This window comes from Nelumbo nucifera, chromosome 4, assembly GCF_055504915.1.
Source record: "Nelumbo nucifera cultivar China Antique chromosome 4, China Antique-T2T, whole genome shotgun sequence".
Lineage (NCBI taxonomy): Eukaryota > Viridiplantae > Streptophyta > Magnoliopsida > Proteales > Nelumbonaceae > Nelumbo > Nelumbo nucifera.
Genome location: NC_142652.1, coordinates 95,729,872 through 95,745,650, shown reverse-complemented (window position 1 = coordinate 95,745,650; position 15,779 = coordinate 95,729,872). Strand labels below are relative to the sequence as shown.

The 15,779-nt window shown below is 41.0% G+C and overlaps 1 long non-coding RNA gene across 2 annotated transcripts; it reads left to right on the top strand.

Moving 5' to 3' along the window:
* Nucleotides 1-447: 447 nt before the first annotated feature.
* Nucleotides 448-10,864, top strand: LOC104610793 (uncharacterized). 2 transcript variants are annotated; one of them, XR_737496.3, is made up of 4 exons: nucleotides 448-698; nucleotides 834-1,005; nucleotides 9,573-9,707; nucleotides 9,906-10,864. It is a non-coding gene; the product is annotated as an uncharacterized LOC104610793 (long non-coding RNA). The 2 variants fall into 2 exon arrangements; XR_016085798.1 differs by lacking the exon at nucleotides 9,573-9,707 and having other exon boundaries at nucleotides 465-698; nucleotides 9,906-10,450.
* Nucleotides 10,865-15,779: the final 4,915 nt, after the last annotated feature.

Below are 15,779 nucleotides of genomic sequence, written 5' to 3'. Positions count from 1 at the left end.
CTACTGGTCTACCAGCGTCGCCGTTTGTTTTCTTTCTACCTCTCGCTCTGTGATTGGTCTCGAAGACAAATGCTTGGAAGAAGACTAATCTTGCCACGTCGCAAGGTGGTGGGACGATGGATGTAGGGACGTGAGTTCAATTTGACTGGTGGGACACTTCACCAGGCATTCTGACTTCTGTTATTAGTGTTAGGGCTGCAACGAATTGAAATTTGGAAGGTGATCTGAATTCGACCCGTTTACAACTGGATCGAAAATGGATTGCGCCAATCCAACTCGATCCCAATTTATTTATTAATAATCTATTTATTAATAATAAAATAAATATCTATTTATTTTAGGGATTTTTGCACTGCACTCGACTGTAATACATATTAATAAATGTCTATTTATCAATAATAAAATAGGTTTTTTTTTCTTAATAAAGTTGGTTTACATATTGAGCACTACGTTCATACAGCCATTTACACCAATATCTCCCTACTAGTTGTATGTTTTGCTTGTAGGGAGATATTTAAAGTAATACATAATTAGGTGTATATGAGTTGGTTTGGTCTAATTTCACTTAGGCCTCGTTCGTTTTCCGGATTGTAGTAGTGGGAAAAGTCGGTCAATGGGATTGTGATTCCTATTGATCAATTCTCCAACGTTCTTCTTCAAAATTTAAATGAGACCCACGATAAACTTGATTTTCCCAGGTATCATTTACCCGAGGAAGTGTTACTCCTTTTCCCGCTTGGGAAAGTTAACTTTTCCGAGCGGAGTGAATGCTCAAAATTAATTTATCAAAAATACCCATGCTTAAAGGCTCAAGGTTTCTGCTTTACTTGCAGTTTTGTGGCCGCTTCGATCCTCCCGTTATTGGTGCTGCTATTTCTCTCCTTCAAGCTCATTGTCATTCTTCTAATCAATTGTCGCCGGTGATCTTTCCCATCACTATCGTTGCTCGGCTAGCCACCATTGTTGCTCGGCTAGCCACCATTGTTGCTATCCCACATACGAACGGTAAGAACTTCTTCACACTTTTATATTTTTGCTTGGATTTAACATGATAACAGAAACTGTAAAGAAAATAAGAACTTCTGATTTTTGAAACCCTAGAAATCGAGAACAGAAGTTATGATAGAACCAGAGAAAAGAAGAACAGAAAGAAAAAAAAAAAACGTTTAGAAAACAAGAACAAGAGAAGAATTAATTTAGTAGTAAAACAAGGTAAAACCTTGGGAAAATGAGAAAGACGGAACAGTTAAAATAAGAACCACTAGAAAGCATGAGCGACCCATTATTTTTATCAAACTTCCAACAACTTGGTTGTTCTTGGGTGTCAGAATCTTGGCCGGTAATGGTAAGTCTCAATCAGAAAACCATTTTTGCTTTGAAAACCACCTTGGGTTTAGACATGGGTGTATGGTGTTCATGCTTTAGTTTACATGAATGAACAAAAACTGCTACTCTGCTCGTGAAAGTGGAGTTATATGAAACCGTTGTTTTCTAATTAGGAATCCATGGTTGATAACAACACAACGAAAACAAGACTCCCTTCCACCGAATAAAAAACCAACTAGGCAACTCATTGACAGAGGTTTAAACAATTGTCCTGCTCCTTACCTTCTCTTTTGCCTCATGCCCCCCTACAAATGTCAACTGTTGTTTCCACTCTAATAAAAATTTAGTTTCCACTCTAACTCAAACATCCTCACCTTATTTCTTAAATACAAGAGATTCTTGTTCAATCTCTCTTTTATCTTTCTTCTTAAGATGCCTTGTAAACTCATTTGCTTGATTGTCACATTCCGTAAAAATTTATTATCAGTATTGTTGTTGTTTACTGAAATCAACCACCTTGTTAATAGAATTTAATCTTGCACTTTCATGTTGCTAAATATGCCTGAACTTATCCAATACCGAAATCCATTCACTGGTTGGAGACAAGTGTGCTAGGAGAGAATGGTCATGTCTTTGAAGCAAGAGCGGTATAATTTGAATCCATTATTAAGAGAGTCCGCTTTCTCATTAATTCAGTGGCTTTGATACAAAAAATAAATAAATAAATAAAACAGCCTTTCTCTCATTGTTATTGGTAGAAACCTTGTAGATATCCTACAGTGCCCCTTCCATCACTATTATTTGATTAGTGGCCCAACCCCATAGATTAATGGTCAGACTTCATTATTTTAAACTTGATGGCAGAAAACATGCTAACCCAAGTTTAGATGCAAATAAGAGTACTATTCTCTGATTAACTCAAATAATATTTGTGCTCTCGACAGTCCTATTGGATATTGTACACTAGTAAAACTGAGGTAGCCCTCCTCAAGGGTTAGGAAAACCAAAAGGTTACAACTTCTACTATTGATAGTCCATTGTGACTAGGCTGATACTACAATGTGGGTCAATAATATTGGCATGGGCCCATGGAATTGGAAGATGGCTTGAGTGAGATAAGAAACATCATCCATACTCTTCCATCAACCTTTTATTTAATTGGTAATCTATGGATGGTTACAAAAAGATGGTGTACAAGATGGACATCAAACAAAAAGACATGAAATAGTTTTTTTTCTATTTTTCTTTCTTGATCTAGAAGAACAATTATCAGGCCCTCAAGCTTCTTTCTATTGTATAAACTTACCAATATGGTGCTGATGTGGTGTAATCCGGATGCTCCCTGCTGGAGATGATCTGGCTGCCAGCAACGACGTGAACTGGGTAGTCTGCAAGAGAGGAGTCAGAGATCCCGGGGTGGCTTACCCGACGAGGACACTCCGATGGCAAGTTAGCACACGGTAGCAGTAGAGAGCTTGAAGATGATAATAGTGAATTAGAGAGCTAGAGAGCAAAGATTACGCATAGAAACATACCTTCGCCCTCGGGGGGTGAAGTCTTTATATACTGGAGTCCTGACGGGTTTGGTGGAGTAGGTCCTGAATTTCCGCTGTGTCAGGTCTGTTACCGTGTTAGTTGGGAGTAACATCTCCCGCTGTGAGGTTGGCCATCTCCGTCTGAATCGGGGAGTGGGTGAACTAATGTAGCCGTTACAAAGTACGGTCTCGTGGGATGCAGAGTACGGAGATGTGCTCCTTGAGGTTGCCATGCGGAGGTCGACCAGACTAGGCAGCGGGCTGCTTGTGAAGTGTCGGGCTGCTTGGTGGCAAGCTGCCTATTGGCGGGTTGCTTGAGCTCGCGTTCCACAGACTTGATCTGCCTCGAATGTCGAAGTGCTTTAGTACCGAGGTGTTCTTGCACCGAGGTAGGCTTGTCCCGAGGTGGCTCATTTGTCCAAGCTCGACCTGTAGCAGACTTGGCACTGTCGTCCTGGTCACGAGCTGGTATTGGGACGATCTTGGCCCGAAGTAACTTTAGTTCGGGATACCAGCGTACCCGAGGCCGCTTTGTAGCGAGTTGATTTATGCTGAGCTGTCACTCGCGTTGAGTCATGTCACGTGCCGATCTGATCATGTCGAGTTGTTACTTATGCCGAGTCATGCCCATGTGTCTCTTGATTATGAGGTCGGGCCAAATTCCCCTTCATCAATTGCCCCCCACTCCCCGAGCTAGGGGTCGTGACCTGGTACGGGGAGTTCACGATATGATAAGTGGATTTGGCTCGAAGCCCAGTCCGCCCTGTCAGATAGGTTGCGTGCAGTTTTATGCACGGACGTCACACGATCTATGAATTCCGTGGACGCCAAAAAACGCGCTAAACTGTTTCCGATCTCGAGGGTCGTGTAGCCGGTTTTCTTAGGAGCCATCGGATTGCTTTGATCTTGACCGTTGCTTCTTTGGTACAATGGCTATAAATAGGGGGGCCCGTGACTTGTTCTTCTCGTTGTATGCTCTGAGATTGAGCTCTCCCGAGGTCGCGCCAAATTCTTAGCTCGATCTTCCTTTTGTTTCCAGAGTCGTCTTTTCCTTTGGTGAGTCTTCGTTCTTTAGTCTTTTTTCTGTTCTGTAATTATGTCTAGCTCTAGTGTAGAGAGACTGTTAGATAGTTCTAGCGAGGTGGAGGGTGCCACTATCCCTGCTAAGGAGGTCAGCTCTCGGCAGGGTGCCTCCCCTCTTCGGTCTTTAGAGGGAGCCTCTAACCCTGAAGTCGAGCCATCTTGGCTCGGGGAGACCGAAGCTCAGGAAGAGGGTCCGTCCTCCTGATCGGAGGCCCCATCTTCTTCCCAAGGTCGGGATCCTGATGACTTCAGTCCTTCCAAACTGTCTTCGGACAGATTGCTGTACTTAGTGTCCCGTTACCGCCTTCCTGACAACTTAGTTTTTAGTCTTCCTTTAGGTTAATTCCCTTGGGCTCATGATCACCATGAGCTCGCCATCTTCGAGGAGCAGCTCGCGGCAGGGCTGTGCTTCCCTCTTCACCCCTTTCTGATAGAAGTAGTTAAGTTTTACAACATTACTATCGACCAGCTTCATCCGAACTCCATTCGGAACATAGTTGGTACTATATCTTTGTTCCATGCTTATAACCATCCTTTAACCCTTGATATCTTTAGCTCGATCTGCGCGATCAAGCGAAACTCGGCCTGTCTGCGCGGGGACTAAGACAGAGCTACTACATCTCTCCCAGGCTCGGATTCAAAATCCTGTTCGGCTGCCTGAACAAGGTTCCGACCTGGAAAAGGCGGTATCTTATTGTTCGTAACCCGAAGGGGTGGTCTTTCCCAACCCACTGGAGGGTAGCTACCAAGGACCTTGGGGTGAGTTTGGATGCAAAGACCAGGGTAGTAATTAATTCTCTTAGAGGGACCTCAACCTCGAGATGAAAAGCTTCTTGGTCGAGGAGGCGCTGGTACGAGCTGGTTTGAGCCCTCCCGGTAGGCTTCTTTTCAGGTATTTATTTGAAAGAGTACTCTAAGTTCTTCGACTGACCTTTTTTATTTGTGCAGTTACGATGTCGGTCAATGCAGAAAGTCTCTTGAGGAGTTCCCAGAAGGGGAAGAAGCGGAGGGCTGCAAAGAGACCTCGTCAGGAGGTCGGGATTTCAACTGAGGTGCCTTCAACCGAGGTCTTGGCCGCGGAGCCGATCTCCATTCAGCCCCCCAGGGAGGATGCAACTCCCGAAGTGGTAGTGGGCGAGGACTACAAGGGGGAGCTCGTTCCCAAGAGTCGGGAGACTCGTCTGCGCTTGAGGAGGCAGACACCGATTCGGAGAGCGCTCCCGCAAGCGCGCAAGAAAGTACACTAGACCACATACTTGCGGTGCGTAAGAGTCGGGACGCCGTCTTCCACGACGAGGTCGCGAAATGGGCGGACATGCCTACACGTCGGCTTTTGGGACTAGCCGCTAGCCACTCTATGGTGGTAAGTATCCTGCCTTCAACTCAGTTTTTTTTTTTTTTTTGACCTCGATCTTCTTTTGCTAGGCCAACTCTGCTATTCACGCACTAGCCTATCAATCTGCGATCCGTTCGAAGGAAGCTCGGGATGCCAAGGTGGAGGTGCGGAAGCTTCACCGCGAGCTGGACCTGGCTCGGGGTGAAGTACTTCAAGCCAAAAGAGGAGCTGAGGGCCAGAGGCAGCTGATCCTGACCCAGGAAGGGCAGATCTCTGTGCTAACTGAGGAGAAGGCGTGGCTTCAGCGAGAGGTTGCGAACCTCGAGGCCATGGTCAAAGAACGCACCGAAATCTTTGAGACCGCCATCGCAAAAGAAAGAAAAAAGGCCATCGAGAGTTTCAAAGAGTCCCCGGAGTTTGAGGCCCTGCAGGTTGAATATAGCTCGAGCTCCTACCGCTCCGGGTTCAAGTTGTGCAGGTACCTGGTCTGACAAAAATTCCCCGATCTCGACTTTGGTGGCATCACGATGTCAGGTTTAGCCTCTGGAGTGGCTAAGGCAACGGACGAGGAGCCCGACTCATCAGGGGGGGAGAGCGATGACGAGGTTGAAGTGGTGGACCCCTCCGCGTGATAGCTTGTTGTTCTTTCTCTTCTTTTTGATTTGTGGATGTACACCCCGAAGCCATTGAGCTCGGGTCATAGTAAAATTCCTATATTGAACTTTTTCATTAATGAAATATACTATTTCTGAGTAACCTGAGTGCAAAATAATTCCAAGTGTGGGTGAGCCCCGAACTGGGCAATTTAATGTATAGGTTATCCGAATTGTCGAGCTACCGAGTAGGATAACCAGTAAGGATAACCAATAATAACATTTGCCCAAGTGTTTGTTACTCCAATCTGTGTGGGTTACTCCGAACTGTCGAGTTACCGAGCTTGGTAATAAGTAAGGGTAACCAAAGTGGAATTTTTTCCAAGTGTTTGTCACCCCGAGCTGCCTGCTATGGTTGTTAGTAGGGGTAACATCACGCAATGTACTCCGTGCACTGGCTACTTGCTTAAATGTTGGTTTCTCCTTTTCAGGCCCGACTTGCCGAGGTCTTCGTTAGTTTGGTGTTTTTAGCCCTTAGGCTCTGGGAGCGACTTAAGGTCCACTCTCCTTGGGTTTGCCCATGCCGAAGAGGCGACTGGGTTTTAAGCAATATTGTAGCCTTTAGGCTTTGGGAGCGACTCATAGTCCACTCCTGTTGACTTTGCCCACGCCGAAGAGGCTATTGGGACTTGAGCAGTATTGTAGCCTTTAGGCTTTGGGAGCGACTCATAGTCCACTCCTGTACTTTGCCCACGCCGAAGAGGCAACTGGGTCTTGTGTAGTGCCGAGGTCTCTGCCTGTGAGGTGCTGGGCTGACTAGGTGCCGAGCTGCCTGTGAGGTGCCGGGCTGACCAGGTGCTGAGCTGCCTGTGAGGTGCAGGGCTGGCCAGGTGCCGAGTTGCCTGTGAGGTGTTGGGCTGACCAGGTGTCGAGCTGCCTGTGAGGTGCAGGGCTGGCCAGGTGTCGAGTTGCCTGTGAGGTGTTGGGCTGACCAGGTGCCGAGCTCAATTGATGAGCTTCGTTGCTCTTTAGAGACTTGCAAGGAACTAAATGTCAGAGGACCCGCCTAACCCGATGAGGTCACTCTGATGGCTAAGTTAGTATTCTCATAGTAGACTGCGAGCTAAAAATCACAGTCTAAGAGCTAGAACTTGCTTACTTGTTTCTGGGGTTGGTGCCTTTATAGTTCGCAATCAGAGGTAGTATCGCCTTAGATTGCTGATGTTCCATGCTCGAGGTACTTGCTTTTCTTCTAGGGTTTTGAGCTCATACGTACCTTCTCCGAGTATTTGCTTTACTCGGTAGGGACCTTCCCAGTTTGGTCCGAGCTTACCTACGTCGAGCTCAGGTACCATAACTTTCTGAAGGACTAGGTCCCCGACACGAAAGTGTCGCTTCCTGACCCGGGCGTTATAATACCGAGCCACTCTTTGCTGGTAGGCTGCGGTCCGGATATATGCGAGGTCCTGTACCTCTTCTACCAGGTCGAGGTTGGTGCGGAGCTCATCACCGTTTTCTTCGTCGTCTTAGGCTTCCAGGCGTAATGTAGGTACCTCGATCTCGACTGGGATTACCGCTTCCGTGCCATAGGTGAGGTTGAAGGGGGTTTCACCTGTGGCGGTCTTGACGGTGGTTCAGTAAGCCCATAGTACGCTGGGCAACTCGTCTACCCATAGCCCCTTAGCTCGGGCTAGGCGAGCTTTCAGCCTGCGGAGTATGGTTCTGTTCGTGACTTCTGTCTGCCCGTTTGCCTGGGGGTGTGCTACCGAAGTGAAGTTCTGCTGTATCCCCATCTCAGCACATCAGTTCTAGAACTTGATATCTTCGAACTACTTACCATTGTCAGAAATGAGCACGCGAGGCAGTCTGAAGCGGCATACTATGCTCTTCCGAAAGAAGTTCTGTACAGTTCGAGCTGTGATTGAAAAAGTACAAATAACATCACAATAAATAAATAAAAATTACAAGAGTTTTAGCTAGTAGTAGTATCCGAAGGTCTTGCACCTAGTCTTAGTGCAAAACTCAGGGAAAGGAAGATCTCCAATTTTAAAGTTAATGGTATGACCAATCAGTCCAGGGACAGAATTTGTAGGCCGAAAGTACAGTTGGGGTGGATGCCAACTCAGAATTGATGCCCAATTTATGGGTGGCATTGGTGTATAGAGTGGGGGTTTTTGACCTTTTAAATGTTTATAGCTCTGCAGTGAAAATCTGAAATCTGTATTGGGCCTATCCGTACTTCTCCGATTTATTTTTTGCCAATGATTGTTTTGTTTTTTCTAAGGCAAATTTTGATGAGGCAAAAGAGGTTTTGGATGTCCTTGATATGTTTGGTGGTGCTTCAGGACAGAAAGTTAACTTCAATAAGTCTAAGGTAATGTTCAATAAATACACTCATGAGAAATTTCAAAAAACTAGTGGCCAGAGCTCTTGGGATGCAACGAGTGCTCAATTCTTGTACCTACTTGGCTCTCCCCTCTGAAATCCAAAGATAAAAAAACCAGACTTTTAGTTTTGTCATTGAAAATGTAGCTAATAGAGTTGCAGGTTGGAAACATAATCTCTTGTCATCGGTAGGTAGAGAAGTACTGTTCAAGTCAGTTACTTCATCTCTTCCGGTTTACTCTATGTCCTGTTTGCTTTTGCCAAAGGAAACCCACAACACTATCACTAAGTTACAAAGAAATTTCTAGTGGGGACATACAGGTCAAGGCAGGAAGAGTCATTAGATCAAGTGGTCTCAAGTGTGTAAAAACAAAAGCAATGTGGGCCTTGGTTTCAAGGACCCCTGCTGTTTTAATAAAGCTCTCCTTGCTCGCCAAGCATGGAGGATCCTAAAGAACCCCAACTCTCTCCTTGCCAAAGTTTATAAGGCAAAATATCATGCTAATAGCTCTTTCTTATCTGCTCAAGGAAGAAAGGGTTGTTCTTGGGGCTGGAGTAGTGTTTGCATGGGTCGTGATATTGTTAAAAAAAAAAATGTTGCCTTTGGAGGGTGGGTAATAGCGAGCAAACTAAGATTTGGAATGATCCTTGGTCCCCATCAGCAAGGAATTTTGTGGTTAACATAGCTAAACTAGTTGGTTGCACACTAGACAATGTGAGTGAATTCAGAAACACAAATGGTAATGGCTGGAATGTGGGTCTAGTTTGAGCTTTGTTCCCCTCTGAGGTAGCTGAGAAAATTCTTAATATATTTTCCCTCATTGGATTGCCCTGATAGGATTAGCTAGACTCTAAGTAATAATGGTTCTTTTACTATTAAGTCAGCTTACTGGATCTTCAAAAACTTAAAGGTAGAGCTTGAAGTTCAAAATGGGAATGTTGTTTCTCTTGAGCCTAAGGTTTGGAAACAATTATGGGGCTCAAAAGTGCTTCCTAAAATTAAAACTTTTATTCAGAAGGCCATGCATGGAGGTATCCAAGTAAAAGTGGAAGTTGCTAAAAGTATGATAGGGATTGATCCCACTTGTCCACTGTGTAAGTCCAGCCCGAAAACTATTGATCATGCACTACTATACTGTGATTCCGTTCATCCAACATGATTTGCTTCACCTCTTGGGTTACCTTTTGATTCTTGCTCTACCATCTCAATTAAGGACCAGATTATGAGTTGGATTCAAAATTCAGCAATGTACAAGCATGATCTCAAACTCATTTGTGATAACTTCTTTATTTTGTCTTGGGTGTTTGGCTCAGGAGAAATGCTTGTGTCTTTGAAGGAAAGATAAATAACCCTGCTCATACTCTGACCTTTGCAAATAGGCTGATGCAGGAAGTCTCTCATACCAGCCATCTGCACAAGGGTTGGGTGATTTGGATGAGCCCCAATAGGTAGTCAAGTTCTACTTCTGTAGTTGTTGGTGGTAATTTTGCTCATGTGTGGACTGACAGTAGATGGGTTGTTGATTCTTATGCGGGTTGTGGCTTTTTTATTCTATCGCCTAATGGATCTTTTGTTGCAGCTAACTCTTACTTCAATTGTGCCTCGCTCTGCTATGTTTTCTAAAGCTTTTGCTATTCTTACTGCAGTTAAAACAACCGGAGAAATGGCTTTTGTTCTCTTCTTCAAAGGGAAACTTTCTTCCTTATCTAGTGAAGTTTGGATGCTAGCTAATGAAATGGCTGTTTTTTTAAACGTTTTTGATTCAGTCATCTAGGAGCATATTCCTAGCTCATAGAAATCAGTGGCTCATTTTTTGGCTAGTAGGTCTTGTTTGAAAGGTGCCTGGGTTGCTTTTGCACTGGCTTGGTTTGACTACCTGCCTATTGTTCTCTTCTTCAAAGGGAAACTTTCTTCCTTATCTAGTGAAGTTTGGATGCTAGCTAATGAAATGGCTGGTTTTTTAAACGTTTTTGATTCAATCATCTAGGAGCATATTCCTAGCTCATAGAAATCAGTGGCTCATTTTTTGGCTAGTAGGTCTTGTTTGAAAGGTGCCTGGGTTGCTTTTGCACTGGCTTGGTTATCCTCTCTGTTGAATTAAGCCAATTTGTTGGCTCCCGTTGTACCTTCAGATGTTTTAATGGAATGATTCTACGTTTTACCAAAAAAAAAAGAGTTTTAGCTTGTATGCCAGGTATATCAATAGCATATGATATATGGGTAGTTAGTTTAGAAACGGGATTCAGTCATCACAAGGCCCATTCGAACAACTTTATAGCCTTGTATCAGGAATATCATCTCCCCATGAATTAAAACACGTAAGTATAGAGATATTCCCAATGTAAGGTTGTAAAGGCTGTTTGAACGGGTTTCACATTGATTAAAGCCGATATCATTAGTTCAGTTTAAACTTGGTTTATAAATAGACATGTTCATGGGTCGGGTAGCCCGATGGCCCGACCTGCACCCCGATTGGGCTTGGACAAGTAGTTAGGCTCGCGGGCTTGACCTCGGGCCCAAAACACCAAGCCCGATTGTGTTTCAGGCTGGGTTCGGGATTTGTCAAAAAAGTTCAGCCCAAACTCTAAACTCAGAGAGAGAGAGAGAGAGAGAAAGAGAGAAATTATAAAGACCTGTTCATGGGTCGGGTAGCCCGATGGCCCGACCTGCACTCCGATTGGGCTTGGACAAGTAGTTAGGCTCGCGGGCCTGACCTTGGGCCCAAAACACCAAGCCCGATTGTGTTTCAGGCTGGGCTCGGGATTTGTCAAAAAAGCTCAGCCCAATTGATTTATATAATATTTATTATAATATATATATTAATAATTTAATATATACATTTTTTATTTTTTCTTTATAATTTCTCTCTTTCTCTCTCTCTCTGAGTTTAGAGTTTGGGCTTGGGCCCAGGCCCGGGCCTGGCCCAACCCATGAACAGGTCTATTTATAACGTCAACACCTATAACCGAACCGATAAGTTAGGTTCTACGATCAATAAAACCAAAGCCAACCCAATTGATTTGTGAACTGACCAAATTGGGTCGAGTCAGGCAAGTTTGGTTGGTTTGATCCATTTTTACCATTTTTCTAAACGGTCCCAGTAATACGGTCCAAGAATACCAACCACTAAGGAAACAAAAACTAAGAAACTAAATTCCTCTACTCACCCCTAGTTGAGCAAGAAACTGAATGGTTACCATCTAGTGATGTTGCTTTTTGCAATGAAGTTATAAATGATGAATTGGATTTGATAATGTTTAATAACACATGGGTATTAATAGATTTGCTTCTGAGGTCAAAATTAATTAAGTGTAAATGGGTATTTAGAAAGAAATACAACATTGATGGAACATTACAAACATTTAAGGCTACATTGCTAGCCAAAGGGTTCAGTCAAAGAAAATGTATCATTCATAGCACTTGCAATGAAGCTATAAATGATGAATTGGATTTGATAATGTTTAATAACACATGGGTATTAGTAGATTTGCCTCTGAGATCAAAATTAATTAAGTGTAAATGGGTATTTAGAAAGAAATACAACATTGATGGAACATTACAAACATTTAAGGCTACATTGCTAGCCAAAGGGTTCAGTAAAAGAAAAGGTATCGATTACTTTGGCATTTATACACTGCTAGCTAAAATAACTTCTATTATAACATTCATAGCACTTGCATACATTTGTCATTTATTTATTCATCAAATGGATGTTAAAACAATTTTCTTAAATGGTGCTTTAAATGAAGAAGTTTATATGGAGCAACTGGAGGGATTTGTCCTTCCTAGAGATGAGAAGGATGTTTGTAAATTGGTGAAATCAATGTATGGTTTGAAACAAGTACCTAAGCAATGGCATGGGAATGTTGATTTTAGCAGTTTAGTTTTTGGGTTTAAGCATAATAGTACTGATAGATGCATTTATTTACAATTTATTGAAAATTATGATGTGATTGTATGTCTTTATGTTGATGACATACTTATTGTTGGTACTAACATAATTGACATTACTAAAACTAAAAATTATTTTTCCTCTATTTTTAAGATGAAAGATCCATGAGAAGTTATCTTGGGAGTCAAACTTAAAAAACTTAGTGTGGGTTATTCATTAAGCCAATCACATTAGAAAAGATACCTAAGAAATTAAAGCATATAGGAAGACTAATGTATTCTATGCTTTGTACTAGATTTGATATCACATATGCTATGTATAAATTTAGTAGGTTTACAAGTAATCCTAGTGTAGAGCATTGGAAAGTAATTAGGAGAGTCGTAAAATACCTTAAAAGGACCTTGGGACTTTGGCTTATTTTACTATGATTATCTAATTATACTCAAAAGATACATTAATGCAAATTAGATTACCGGTAATGGAGATAACAAGTCCACATTTGGATGAATCTTTATTCTTGTTGGATTACAATTTCTTGGGCATCCAAGAGACAAACTTGTATATCTCAATCAATCATGGAATTCGAATTCATAGCCTCCGCAATTACTAGAAAGAAAGTTGAAGGGATTAGAGACTTATTATCAAATATAAAATTGTGGCTTAGTCTTGTGCCTCTAATTTTCATTTTCTATGATAGTGAAGCAACTTTATCAAGAGCTTATAGTAGCACTTACAATAGCAAGTCTAGACACACAAGTCTGAGACATGAATATGTTAGGTAGTTAATTCAGAATAACGTATCACTATAACATATGTTAAGTTGAGTAAAAAATTGGTTGATCCTCTTACCAATGAATTGCTTAGATAATTGGTAAAAATAGCAACTAAAGATATGACGTTAAAACCCTTTACTTAGTCACTAGTAATGGTAATTCAACCTGAACCAAAAGGCAACAATATTAAGTTTAATGGATAACAAGTTACTATGATATGATTATTACACTAACATTAAGAGATTTCCCATCACAAATAAATACAAATAGTGTATGAGAATTTGAGTAACATTGAAGTGTTGTTTCTTATGAGAATTTGAGTTTTACTCTCGAGATCATTCATGAAAACCACGAAAGCAACGCATGGCCGTAACAGTGTTGAGTAAATTTGAAACTCTTGAACAGACATGACATTATTATGCGTATAAATATTTCTAACTTGTCTAAAGAGTAATTGATTTAAGGTTCTACCACCAATAACTTTGACAAGATTTTGAAACTTGTACTAATTGAGGGTTTAAATTACAAAACACCTTATGTGCATAACTATGTCATAGTACTTTATATTGAGAGAGACAAAGTGGGGGGTTATTGGATTGGAAATTAAATCCAATTGGAAAATGGTTTTAAAGTTCCCACTAAAACTTTTGTTTTGTCTTGTTTTTTCTCTTTTTTAAGTCTTGTCCCACATTGGAAATTACAAAACTTACTTTAGGATTTTAGGTAGGAGCTTATGGCCAAATAGATGTACCATCTAATGAAGATGGAAAACATGTCCCACAGGCCCAAGATGCTTGGACAAGCTATTCTTCTAGTGAAATCTAAAAATTGAATGAATCACATGCAAAATAGTCCATCAAAAGTTTGTGATGAGAATGATTGACAAACTAGGGTGAGTGGTATGCCAACTTCAATGAGGAAGTGTAAGAATAAGAAGATTTTTCTGAAATTATGTGTGCAGTACAAGCTTTGTTAGAATTGATCAAATCTAAGATAAGACTTTACGAGATGAAAATTCAGAAAAAAAAAAATTGAGGCTAGACTAGAAAAAGAGTTAACAACACCAAAGGCAAAACTTTTCTATTACAAAGTGCATGGAAGTTGTGAATGAGTTTCGATTTATTAGTGATATTGATGTTGGAAAGGTGCTAAAGGCAGGCAAGTTATTTCAAAAAGAAGAATGTAGGGAGATATGTTCATGGCATTAACTCTTGATTTGCAAATAACATGGCTACAAAGGCTTTAGAAAATAGCTAAAATAGGGGAAAAGGTTTAAAGATTAATTATAGACATTAGAAATTAAACATCATTTACTAAGAACATATTGTGTTTATTTTTTGAAACTTTGTTAACAAAGCTCTTGTTTGATGGTTTTTCCATGCTTGGTAGAACTCTTGTTTGAACTCTTTGTACTAAATAATAATAATTCACTATCCTTAGTATATGCTACTTGATGTTCGTATGAATTTATTGGCATTAGTTATTTTATAATTGCATCATTGCATTGATTCAGTTCAATATTCCATCACCAATTCTAATTTGTAGATACACATTTGAACATAGATTTTTTGGTATAGCATAGTAACTTGGATCATTCAAGAAAGAGAAGGATAATTCCATTGGAATCATTAGACGATCAAGAATATGAGTTATTAGAACTTATTTGTTTATCAGAAATTATGAAGTATCATAATACCTAAGACAACCGTATTGTACTTCATCGATGAGTGGGCATGCATATATCAAGTACCAATTAAAGGATTTAGAGCATCCTGATACAATTTATGATATACTTAGAATGGAACAACATGTGCTTAAAAATTTTGCAAATCTTTTGAGACAACATGGCCTTTTGGAAAACAATCGATACATCATAGTCGAGGAGTGATTGCAGTTTTTTCATTAACAATTGGTGATAATGAGAAGAATCGTCTAATTGCTGCTCAATTCCAACATTCTAAAAACACCAGTGTTCATTTTAGAAGAACATGCAAAGTAATATGTAGGCTTGGCAAGGAATTAATACATTTGCCCTCATCCAATAATGTGCATCCCTATGTAAGACATTCGGAGAAATATTGCCCATAGTTTTAGTTATTGAATTAAATTATATTTATGTTAAATCTTATATATACACCATGGTGGGGTGGGGTGGTCTACACTTTTCTCAACCATACTACTGAACAATCCCGTGGTTATCTTGTAACTCTAACTGCATTTCTATCTCTTTACATATAAATACAAACCCATCAATGATGATGGGTTGGCCCACTCAAAAGATAAAACCATATAATACACTCATGGCCAAGAGCCAAGGGGCTTGAGATTTGAAATGTCAAAATGCATGGATCAATTGAAGAAAATGCGGAAATCAAAGTCTTAAGCGTAAAAAAAAAAAAAAAAGGAAGAAAGGGAAGGATAAAAAGAGAGGAAGACAGAAGGGCATGGAGGAAATAAAAAGAGTGACTAACAGGACCTCAGCTAATACTTGCATGAAAATGCAGATTAGCTGATGGAAATGGTTGGGTAAAGGATTGAGTAACCAATGATAATGCGCCACACCAGTAATAAAATACATATGGCCTACAACCACCCATTCTATTACTTTGCTTTTATGGCTGATATGGGTTGTTATTATTGGTTCCATAGCCATATGGATATGAACGCTACAACCCAATCCACAGCATAACGGATCCAAACTTGAAAACTCAGTCTAATGATGGACCTATCTATATCTATATTAGGAGGAAAGAGGGTAATTGAGGGGTCCTTTTAGCCAGAGCTCACACATTATTATGCTCTCATTTTTCACACGTGTGGTTATCTATTTTTATTTAAATTATAAAAATGTAATT